Source organism: Grammomys surdaster, unplaced genomic scaffold, assembly GCF_004785775.1.
Source record: "Grammomys surdaster isolate TR1022 unplaced genomic scaffold, NIH_TR_1.0 126124, whole genome shotgun sequence".
NCBI classification, from domain to species: Eukaryota; Metazoa; Chordata; class Mammalia; order Rodentia; family Muridae; genus Grammomys; species Grammomys surdaster.
In genome coordinates, this window is record NW_021620932.1 from 2,150,481 (window position 1) to 2,159,454 (window position 8,974).

The window sequence follows — 8,974 nt, forward strand, 5'->3', positions numbered from 1 at the left end:
CTCCCTCCCTCCCTCCCTCCCTCCCTCCCTCCCTCCCTCCCTCCCTCTCTCCCTTTCTCTACTTCTGGTGATTATTTTGTTCCCCCTTCAAAGTAGGACTGAAGCATCCACATTTTGGTCTTTCTTCTTCTTGACCTTCATATGATCTGTGCGTTGTATGATGGGTATTCGGAACGTTTTGCCTAATATCCACTTATCAGTGAGTACATACTATGTGTGTTTTATTGTGACTGGGTTACCTCACTCAGGATGTTATTTTTTAAATGCTTCAAAATCTTTTTACCATGTCCTACTTAATTCCTTCAGTGCTGTGATGCAAATATTAAAGGAAGATAAGAAAAAAATTAAAATAAATGAGTAAAGCATCACCCAATTCGGGTTACACAGCACACCTTCTTATGCTTTTGTTACAAAGGTAATATTTGCAGGAACTGAAAAAAAATTGTAATAAGAAATCTTTAAGAATTAGATCTTTCTTTTTAAAAAATTAAATAATTTTCTTTGCGTTCTGATAGCAGCCTCCCTTCCCTCCTTCCAGTCCTTCCCTCTCACCTCTCCTTCCCCCCAGCCCTTCCCTTTCTTCTCAGAGAAGGTAGGTCCCCTGTGGATGTCAACTCACTTGACATATCAAATTGTGGTAGGACTAGTGTATATTCTCCTACTGACAAGACAGCCCAGTTAAGGGACAGAGGTCCAAAGGTAGACAACAGTGTCAGAGACATCCTCTACTTCAGTTGTTAAGGGTCCCACATGAAGACTAAGCTGCATATCTGTTATGTACATATGTGTGCATATGTGCAGGGGCCTTGGTCCAGCGAATGCATGCTCCTTGGTTTGTGGTTCAGTCTCTGTGAGCTTCTATGGGCCCAGGTTAGTTGAGTCTGTAGGTTTTATTGTGGTGTCCTTGACCCCTCTGGCTCCTTTAATCCTTCCTTTCCCACTTCCACAAGATTCCCTGAGCTGTGCCTAATGTTTGGCTGTGGGTCTCTGTATGTGTTTCTATCATGGATCTTTCAATTGAAAGTTAATGCAGAAAATATTTGCATTGTTAAGAAATAATAATATTCCTTAACTATAGTAAATTATTTAAAATAATTCACCATTGTATTTTATTAATAACATTTGTTTTAAATGCCTTGCATAAGATGCTTATTTCAAAATTAGTGTATTCGGCTTTATTATGGGTTTTAAAAAGTTTTTCAAGACTCACTAAAGTATAACTTGATTTTTAAAAGTAGAAACATGGCCCAATTAATTTCTCAATTAATTCATTTGTTCTACAAAGCTTTGATTTTTTTGACTAAAGAATTTATGTAGGACAGCTAGAAATAAAAGCTCTGTACTCAAGATGGATAATTATTTTGTTCTGTAATTCTTCTAAATATAAAGCTACACTAATAATAGGGAAATTAAAAATTATCATTAACATACTTATCTTCTATGAAACCAAACTAGCCTTTGGCTGGGTGATTATAAAATTACAAGAGCATCATTTCAATATATTCTCACAGCCAATCTCAATTTAACTAAATGTCTTCCTATCACGGCATCTTAGTTTTCATGGAGAATGTAAATTACTTATTCCCAATAAACTAGATATCACATAAAGGAAAGGCATTACTGTCTACTTGCAAAGTGAACATGTGGAAGTTTAATACAAAGAGGGAGGGATCGGCATCCATGGGAGGGGAGGCCCTTGGTGCTGTGGAGGCTTAATACCCCAGTGTAGGGGGTGCTACAGCAGTGAGGTGGGAGTGGATGGGTGGTTTGGGGGAGCACCCTCTTAGAGGCAAAGGGGAGGGAGGATGGTATGGGGAGTTTGCAGAGGGAAGAGTGGGGAGTGAGACAGCATTTGAAATGTAAATAAAATAACCAATAACCAATAATATATTTTTCTGTAAAAATACAGAAAAAAATATAATTTTGAGAACATTGAGGCTCTACTAACACTGAAGGACCAGCACTCTGTCCAATTTGAAAGACATTTTTATCAACCTGATGGGATCTAGAATGACATAGGTGATACTCTGGGGTGTGTCTGTGAGGACATTTCCAGTGAGGTTTAATTGAACTGGAAAGATACACCCTTAATATAGGTGCCTCACGTCAGTCAGTCTAGGGGCTGGAGTCCCAGACTTAATCAAAAGTCATTATTCTCTGCTTCCTAACTTTTGTCACTATGTGACCAGTTCCTGAATGCCCAGGCCACTACAGCTAGTACTACTTTTAACCTCACATCTCTCCTGTCTTGATGGATCATACCCTCAAACGATAAGCCAAAGTAAGTTTCTCCTTTCAGTTCTTTTGTTAGGTATATTCACAGCATGAGCAAGCTAACTAACACATAATTTAATGCAAGCTAACTGAACTTGAACATTAGAAATTCCAGGTTCTTGGGGTTTATGTGAAGATCTAGTTTGTTTTGTTAGAGTGGGTTACAGACTGTGGTTGTGCTAGTCTAGTATTAACTGTCTTTCAATGGAAAGGCTAAGAATCTGGTAGTTGTTTAGTCCACAAAACAGGGTATTTCAGCGAGTCTTCAGTTTTCGCTGGAATCCGAAGAAGTAGACTCTAATCCCATTGAAGGAATTTCTTAGCAGCTGAAGTTGCCAATGAGAGTAAGGGTAAGTAGAAAGGAACCCAAGCTTCCATGTGCTTTTATATAATCTGCTACCAGCTCAGATTTAGGGTAGGTCTTTCCACCTCAAAGAATCCAATCAAAACCCCCCTCAAAGGAATGCCCAGCTGCATGGGCTTTAGTTGACCCTAGATATAGTCAGGTTGACAACCAAGATTAATCAAAGATGGCATTGCTGTAGGGACAGCTCACATGTGCCTTTGCATATATGAGGCAATGATAGTGCCTTGCTTCTAATGCAAATTCTGTTAGGTATGCTGCAAAAGAATTTTCAGTGTGGATCATTATATTCCTTCATTAAACTTTTTAGCTTAAATAAATCTACTGTACATTTGCATATGACATAGAATTTACATTTGATTCACTCACTTTTATGCTGAGGATATAAATCTAACAATTAATAAACTTATGATCTTCACTCTTAATTAGTCAAGAATAAATCATTTGAATAAGGATTTTATACGAATATAAAAAGGTTTTAAGGAGTAATCTCAAAATCTTAGTCATTTAACATTTTATTTTTAATAGAATAATATCAAAAAGTTTGTGTGAATTATCTCATATACAATGATCAGGGCTTGGTGCTTGAAAGAAATTTAATTTGTAGACAATATTTTAAGGATAGAAACAGAAATGTCAACCACATTAATTAAATGGGCTATTAATAAAAAAGGAATAATTTATTTTATTTATGCATAATGACACATTTTAGAAGGTTAACATTTCACTTTTTTAAAAAATGGGATGTGAAATCAGTATTTTAACAAGAATTAACTTATATTGTCTTAATTCTATCAAATCTTATTCTAGAAAAATTTTTTAACTTAATATTTTTGAAGAGTTTTGGGAATTTTTTTATTTTGTTAGGCAGCAACATATTATTAGTACAAGGATCATAAGACTAGACAAAAAAATTAAGTTTATATTAAAATTAAATGATTACAATAACGTACAACAAAAGCAGACATCTCCTTGGCCTTGGTTATTACTTACACAAGCTAAATTTAATTTGTTCTATTTAAAATAGAACAATTTGATTCAATATATTCTTTGGAATTTAAATACACAGTATGCAACTCATCTCATTGCATATAAGATAATCCTAGCAACATTTCAACATAGGCTTGAGTGCTGTTCAGGCTCATTTCCCTGCTTGCATGCTATCACAACCAGCAGATTCTGGGAGGGGAAGCAATCTCCGGCTGTGATGGACATGGTGTGATCAGACTCTCAGAAGGCAACCTCTGTGATATGCTTCATTTTAATGGGGGGGGGGACAATGGTTACTTAAACTTTTGAGGAGTGAGTATGATCTATGGGTAAATGTACATTATTGGCCAGGGCTAGGGTGAGGGAGGGATGCCTCATTTACATAAGGAGGAATTCCAGGTGCTTTTGAACAAGACCTTATAAGGAGAGAGGAAGTTTAACTGGGTTATCGGGCTATGTGACCTCCTCTGGTGGGGCAGGGGGAAGAGATTCAATTCCTGCCAATCTTAGTTCAAGATATCTGGGGTTTGGACATACCTCGACCCTACTCTTGTTCCTGGCCTGCTCCCTGGCCCCACACTTGAGGTATTATTTTAAAATGTTGTTTCTTGAAACTCATTTTACATGAAATAGCTAAGAAATAAAATCATCACAATTATACATAGTTTAATAAAAATTTACTACCCACTGTTTCATAGTTTCTTATTTTTTCTTCCTTTTATTGAAAATTATTTTTTCTCATACAATATATCCTGATTACTGTTTCCCCCTTCCTCTATTCCTTCCAGTCCTCCATACCTCCCCTCCCTTCAAGATTCACTTCCTTTCTGCCTCTCACTAGAAAAAAGCAGGCTTCTAAGAGATAAGGCAAAGTAAAATGGCTTTCAATTCTGTGTTTTTAGAAGACCTCTGAGTATGTGAACCGGTGGTCTCCAATTCTTGTACTTTCTCAGGGAATTTTTTCCTTCTGTTGCTTTGTCTTGTCCAACTTCGATGCAATGGTTTTGTTTTATCATATTTTATTTCTTTTTGTTGTGCTTTGTTATTAGTTTAATAGTTTTAAATGGGCAGGACTGTGTGTATTTGTCATGCATATATCATTCTAAACTTCTTGTAGAGTGTTTGGAACTTGTCACATTGGTTTAATAGTATATCTTTATGGGCTGAATTTTTAATGATTATGCTTTCATTTTGGTCTGTCAGTATCATATTAGATCTTTAAAATAAATTGGTGTGCATGCAGTTGTGCCTGCCTACAACAATGTGTTAGTTGTGTAGAAAGATCATCTTCAGTACTTCACAAAGCAACACATATTGAACATATATACTTGTTTAACAATGTCTAAATCTCTCTACGTCCATTTTCTTTCAAACATTCTCCATCAGTTCTTGGCAGTCTACAGCAATGGGATTTATTCTGACTTTAGTGTCCATGTGACTATGCCCCAGTAATTCTGTTCCTCTGACGATTGTATGGCTTGGTAATTTACTCTGACATCTATTTAATGTCTGGGAAGATATTACAAACATCAAGGCTGATGAGATGATTCAAGGTAAAGGTACTTGCTACAAAGTGTGAGAGTTCGAGCTCCAAAATCTCTGCCCCTGAACTGTGGCATCCCTACTCTACAAGTTAACATGAACCGACCAACAAACAAATCAATTAATAGTCAATTTGAAAACCCCAATACTGTCAGAAAAAAAAATCTAGCCATGACAAGACTTCCATGCAATCAAAACAAGGAATTCATCTAAAGGGAGTTTTTCTCACTTCAGAGAGACACTCTTAAAGCAGGAGTTAAAGTGATAGGGGAAACACATCAGAAAATGTTGGAGGAAAGATCAGATACAGTGACCTAAGTTATGAATGAAACAACTCACACTTAAAATAAAGGAATTGGTAATGTCTTCAAGCCACTGTATCAAAAGCAGCTATGGCAGCCAAGAAAACAAGCCAAGGAAGTCAAAAGAGCTGTTGTGAACACACATATGCCAGAGGCAAGCCAGACCCTATAATACATTCACCGAGAGCCCCTGTTCACCCTCAAAGGCTTAAATAGCCTTTGGTTTCCCCCATTAAAATGAGCTGTCTCACTGAAGCTGTCTTCTGTGTGTCTCCCCATGTGGACTAGAACTTTGATGCCAAAGAAGTATGTTTAGGACTTCTTAAAATACTGAAAAGACTTGGAGAAAGATCTGAAGTGTTCTATTCCTGTGGCTGTGGCTTCATTTTGTAGCAAGGATGTGTGATCGATCTCTCTCCTGGTACTGTTACTCTAGACATTCACAATTATGTTTCTAGAGAGGATACTTATAATAGTTGCCTCTAGTCATAGCATTTACGTCTCTGACAACCATTGAGGCTAATTACTGCTATATAGCGTCTACAGCCACCTCGTCATCCTTGTGTAAAGGTTACATATCATCTGATTAGATAATTGTCTCTTACTCCCCTCCTTCTCTGTTACCTTCCCCTCTCTCTTTTCTTTTATTCCTTCCATCTTTGATTTCTTTCTTCAGACAGAGTGTTTCTATTTTTGATTGTGACCTGGAGGTAGCTATTTAGATCAGCCTGGCCTAGAACTCATGATCTTCTTGCTACATGGTAGGTTTCTAGCAAAACACAACACCCAGCTTCTTTCAACTTTTATTTTTCACATTCAATTCATCCTGTCAGATGACTTCACAGAGTTGTACTGATCAAAGATCTGCTAGAAAAATAGTCTAGAATCTCTCCCCTTTCTTCTACTGACATCATCAAGAACCTCACCATTCCAGGGTATCTCATTTGATGGCTGATATAAGTTAAATATGTAACTATTCTATTTGCAGTGAGAGGACAGTCACACTCACCAATATTATTTAAACTTATACACTGTTTCTTACTCATTGAAGGTTTAAGAATCTTATTTGTTTTGTGTTCTTATTTCTTCTTAGTTATTTTGAAAATGAAGTTACAGACTTAATTTAGTGCATGTGACACTCTGTGTAATTTACAGACAAACAATGAATTATCTTTTGGATGGTAAGAAATTGCAATAATACCAACCAACCACAGCTCCCAGGGTCTAAACCACCAGCCTGGGAGCACTTAGGGGGGGGGATCCAGGGCTTCAACTGAATATGTAAGAGTGGAGGGCCCTGCTGGGCATAGGTGGAAGAAGAGAACCTTGACCTCATGAAGGCTGGATGCCCCAGGGGGTGGGAATTTTGAGGGTGGGGAGGTGGGAGTGGGGGGGAATAGATAGAGGTTACATCCACAGAGAAGAAGGAGGAGGGGTGAGGGGATTGGGGGTTCCGGGGTGGGTGGGGGATGGGGTAAGGGGACAACATAGGAAATGTAAATAAAACATCCAATAAAAAAAAAAGAAATTGCTAAAGGTTTTATGAAGATGTTTTTGACAAAGTTACGCCAGAGTCTCTCTCTCTCTCTCTCTCTCTCTCTCTCTCTCTCTCTCTCTCTCTCTCTCAATCACACACACACACACACACACACACACACACACACACACTCAGAAGTGGGGAGAGGGGAGACAAGTGAGAAGGAAGAAGGAAAGGAGGGGTGATAACTAGAGGGAGAGAGATATTATACCATTGTATAGGAAAAACATGTAAGTCTAAAGTAGTATTTTTATTATATATATTTTTTTAATCTCTTGTATTTTTGAGAAGAGTGGTTAAAAGTGAGAATTTACATTTTCATATTGAACTGAAAGTTGCTAAATAGTTTTTAAAAATTCCTGGCTGATCTTAATTGAGTCCGAGAATAACAATGTGATTTCCTGGAAAAGTATGTAAGCTTTAAAATATGCATTTAAATAAAAGACATTAAAATAATATTAAGACTAATAAATCCAGTTATTTTATTTTTATTATACTATTTTATTAATTAAAAGATGATCCACTATAGAAAAATTCAAAATAAGGTATTGTCAATGAAATACATGCCATTTTCTTCTCTGATGAATTAAGAATATTGGGTTTCTGTCACAGAAGATAATGCTCAGTACTGACAACATTTCTCCAGTTGCTTTTCCGTGTTTCAGAAATGTCTTCTTTCCTTACTAATCAGAAATGCTGGTGTTATGATCAAAACTATAAATTTAACTTATTTTTAAAATCTACATTGAAAAGATAAAGTTGAAATCAAATATAGTAATAAGCTGCTATTGCTGGAAAGGAGAAGGCTTTGACCTAAAAAATGTGATGATTTAGAGTCTTCCCTGACTGATTACGGGCTGGCTCTCATCTTCCTTCACTTAATTGAAGAGCTTATTGTTGGCATTGAAAGGAAAACCTGGAAACGAAAGTGTGCATTTCAAGCAACACTTACAATAAACGTAAAACATCCAATTTTTTCTAATTGCACCCAATATCTGTAAAAACTTAAAGGCTTTATAGTTGATCATCTTAAAACAGTTAATTATTTGAAATCTTCTTATTTAATGTTTCAAGTGATGAATTTCCTATATGCGCACAGTGATGCATTTGGTGGAGGATTGTATCACATCCGCTGTGACTTACCTTGCTTTCCTGTTTATTTCCTTTTTTAAAAAATTTTTAATTTAATTTAATTTATTTATTTATTCATTCATTTATTTATTTGTTTATTTATTGCTTTTTTTAATTCGATATTTTATTTATTTACATTTCAGATGTTATCCCCTTTCCCCATTCCCCCTATCCCATCTCTCCTCCTCCTTTTTTGCTTTTATACCCTTTAAATTAAGGTCAGTTCTAGGTTGAGGAACTAGCAATTCAAGAGATGTAAATGGTCAAGGAACAAGTAAGACAATAAACCTGCTTTACCTTTGTCTTCTATCCTTACTAGTCTGCTTTTTGAAGCCCTAGTCTCAGCTTGAAGTTTTGCTTCAGAGGCTCTTGATACTAGACGGTGCTGATTCCGATACTGTGCTACTACTCACTCAGAATCTCTCAAGCACTTATCTTCTAGGCAAGAACTCAATCCCTTCTCCGTTTTGCCTATGTAGAAACTGAATCCCAGAAATGAACAATCTTTCAGGTCTTCCAGCCAGTAAACTGCTAACCTAGGGCTTAACCTCCAAAGTCCCAGTAATCCACATTAAAGTAGGAACATTGTTACTTAGAGAATGTTATCATAATTAAAAGTGGTCTGATTGACATGCTGTTTTGTTCCATGGCTTATTGTATTAGCTAGTGTGCGAGCTCTGTGAATGTGCCTGCATGTGTTTATACAGTTTTAATTCTGTGTGGGTTCCTTTAAGATGAGGTTTCTTAGTGAGGAAAGAAAACTTGTTGGTTTCATTTTTCTCTCCCCTTTCCTCTTCTCTACTTCCTCCTCTTTCTCCTCTGTCTCATTTTTCT